Source organism: Periplaneta americana, chromosome 3 (genome assembly GCF_040183065.1).
Source record: "Periplaneta americana isolate PAMFEO1 chromosome 3, P.americana_PAMFEO1_priV1, whole genome shotgun sequence".
NCBI lineage: Eukaryota > Metazoa > Arthropoda > Insecta > Blattodea > Blattidae > Periplaneta > Periplaneta americana.
The window spans coordinates 183,520,372-183,523,810 of NC_091119.1; the positions used below are offsets into that span (position 1 = coordinate 183,520,372).

The window sequence follows — 3,439 nt, forward strand, 5'->3', positions numbered from 1 at the left end:
ATTGAAACACATTCTAAACCCTCATTAAAATCTATAGTTTTTCCTTAAAACCTTCATTTCATTGCATGTTCTTTTAATTTATCTTTTTTTTTTTATTATTTATTTAACCTGGTAGAGATAAGGCCATCAGGCCTTCTCTTCCCCTCTACCAAGGGATTACAACTACAATATTAAGAATACAATTACAATTATAATTACAATTAATATTAAATTTACAAATACAATAAAAATCAAAGTACTAAAAGATTAACTGATTAATAACAGCCAAATTCCAGGAAGTTGCCTCCTCTCTCCGAGATTTCCAGGGCAGTCATTGAAACAAGGTGACTAATTTTTAAGAAGTTGTGGTCCTGGTACAGTGAATAATATTTAAATGTCATTTTCTTTTAATCTAGTGTCATTTTTCCGTTAGTTTAAGGGCATTTTAATGATCATTTTAAGTAGATTTTTAGGTCATCAACATCCGCCCCCTAGTTATCTCACACAAGTATGCTGATGCAAATGGTATTATTATGCATCAAGATTGCAACAGGGACGTTGTAGGAAACACGACTCCAATCAGAAAATAATTCTAATAATTTCATCAGCCCCTGTCCATTTTTGACAAACTGTTATTTGTCTCAAAGAAGTGATTTTACATACTTTTTTTTTTTTCATTAGAGAACGAATAATTTGCCTTTAATTCTAATGGCAATCAGTGACATATCTGAAGAGAGTTCGTCATCGTGTATTGCTATAAAGTCACTGGGAGGGGGAAATGAATCAAATTGTCAGTTAATAACTCACCGAGAGCACAAGTTTAATTTCTTTATTGTTGCTTCAGCCTTATTCTGAACAGTGAACACAGTTAAAGTTGAACCCTGAAGATTAGAATTTAAAAACATAAAAATATTGGATAGGTATGCAAGTTTTGCAACCCAAGAGAAGTCCCTCAGGTGAACTCGTTCCTGTTATACTTTGTCTTTCAAAAGTCTGAGATAAACAAAAAATATTCCAGCATCTGATAAATATCGGAGAATGTAATAAAGTTAAGCTTAATTGAAATACCGTTGGAAAACACACCTTGGTTCCGCGGACCACAGATTGGGAACTGTTGGTCTACACCGTATGTTGCTGCATTGTCCTGCTCAGTCGACTATTCCACTCGGCTCAGCAGATTCCTGACCGCAACCCTAAATATAAGAAAACACTTACTTACTTACTTATGGCTTTTAAGGAACCCAGAGGTTCATTGCTGCCCTCACATAAGCTCGCCATCGGTCCCTATCCTGAGCAAGATTAATCCAATCTCTACAATCATATCCCAACTCCTTCAAATCCATTTTAATATTATCCTCCCATCTATGGCTCGGCCTTCCCAAAAGTCTCTTTCCCTCTGGCCTCCCAACTAACACTAAATGCATTTCTGGATTCACCCATACGTGCTACATGCCCTGCCTATCTCAAACATCTGGATTGAACGTAATGGTTCTAATTATGTCGGGTGAAGAATATAATGCATGCAGTTCTGCATTGTGTAACTTTCTCCATTCTCCTGTAATTTCATCCCTCTTAGCACCAAATATTTTCCTAAGCATCTTATTCTCGAACACCCTTAACCTCTATTCCTCTCTCAAAGTAAGAATCCAAGTTTCACAACTATACAGAACAACCAGTAATGTAACTGTTTTATAAATTATAACTTTCAACTTTTTTTAGAGCAGACTGGATGACAAAAGCTTCTCAACCGAATAATAACAGGCATTTCCCATATTTATTCTGCATTTAATTTCCTCCCGAGTGTCATTTATATTTGTTACTGTTACTCCAAGATATTTGAATTTTTTCTGTCTCTTGAAAGGATAAATTTCCGATTTTTATATTTCCATTTTGTACAATATTCTAGTCACGAGACATACTCATACATGGTACAGTCATTAAGTTCTAATACTGAGTGCATAGTGGCGTTGTGGTGCACTATAGCGCATAGGTGGCACCATGGTATGATACCTTGTCAGTTAGTCTCTAGACCCAACAAGAGACAGTTGAGTGCATGCACTGTAAGCAGAACTACGGTCTTTGTTGTGACGGTGATTTGAATGCGCACGTCGGAACCCGAGACGTCACAGTTTGAGCAACGGGCAAATATCAAGTTCTGCCAGAAATTAGGCAAAACTGCTGCCGAAACGTTTCAAATGATGCAGCAAGTTTACGGTGAGGACGCAGTGAGTCGCAGTGTTGTGTTTAGGTGGCACCGACGTTTTTTGCAAGGAAGAGACAGTTTGGAAGATGATGTGCGTACTGGTCGGCTACAAACAATTCGAACTGAACGCAAGATCCAAGAAGTTGCAACGTTGGTGCGTGCTAACCGCTCCCAATCGGTAGACGATATCGCAGCAACAGTAGGGGTCAGCCATGGTACTTGCTACAAAATTCTGTCTGAAGACCTGAACATGTCTCGTGTTACCCAGCACAGTGTGCCATGAATCCTGTCGCAAGACCAATGTGATGATCGCATGACGATTTGTGGTGACCTCATCAGTAGTGCTGACGATGATCCGACGTTTCTCAACCGGATAATAACTGGAGACAAAACTTGGTGTTTCCTTTACGATCCACAACTGAAACGACAATCCGCCACCTGGAAAACGCTGTTATCACCACGACAGAAAAAACCGCGACAAGACAGGTCAAAAGGCAAGGTGATGCTTGAACTGTTTTTTGATTTAAATGGAATTGTTCACATGGAATTCATCCCAGAAGGTGCAACTGTGAACAAAACCCGCTACAAAGAGATCCTTGGCCGTTTACGAGATTCAATTTGCCTTAAGCGACCTGAGCTATGGCGTACAAAGAATTGGCTGTTGCTACATGACAACGCCCCTGCACATCGCTCTGTCCTTGTCCAAGAGGAACTTGCAAGACAACAGGTGACAGTTCTTCCACACCCTCCGTACTCACCTGATCTTGTACCATGCGATTTTTTTTTCTCTTTACTCGCATGAAAGTAACCCTACGTGGGTGTAGATTTCATTCTTCCGAAGAGGTCATGACTGCCACAAGAGAAGCCATACAGGACCTTCCTGCCAATATCTTTCAACGGTGCTTCCAGCAGCTATACCAACATTGACAAACGTGCATAACGGCCAACGGAGACTATTTTGAGGGAGGCTGTGGTTCTGTTTAAATGTACGCCTTGTTATGCGGCATCTGGTGATACATCCAGATTCTTGTTGGAGCCTACCCTCCAGGCGTCAAGTCTTAGAACTTAATGACTGTACCACGTATACTTTGTCTTTACTGGATTTACTTCCAAACCTATTTCTTTACTTGTTTTAAGTAAAATATAAGAAAACACTACCACTACTTTTAAAATACTATAGCAAAATTTAATTTAAAATGTATTTGAACTGCAGACTTTGATTAGATCGTAACTTGAATTACAATTTATTAATTTCAG

General features: G+C 39.1%; 1 protein-coding gene across 2 annotated transcripts in view; it reads left to right on the forward strand.

The window, feature by feature from the left end:
• Positions 1-3,439, forward strand: part of schlank (ceramide synthase schlank) — a 76,080-nt gene that overhangs the window by 45,113 nt on the left and 27,528 nt on the right. The gene's annotated exons all lie outside the window — the stretch shown is intronic.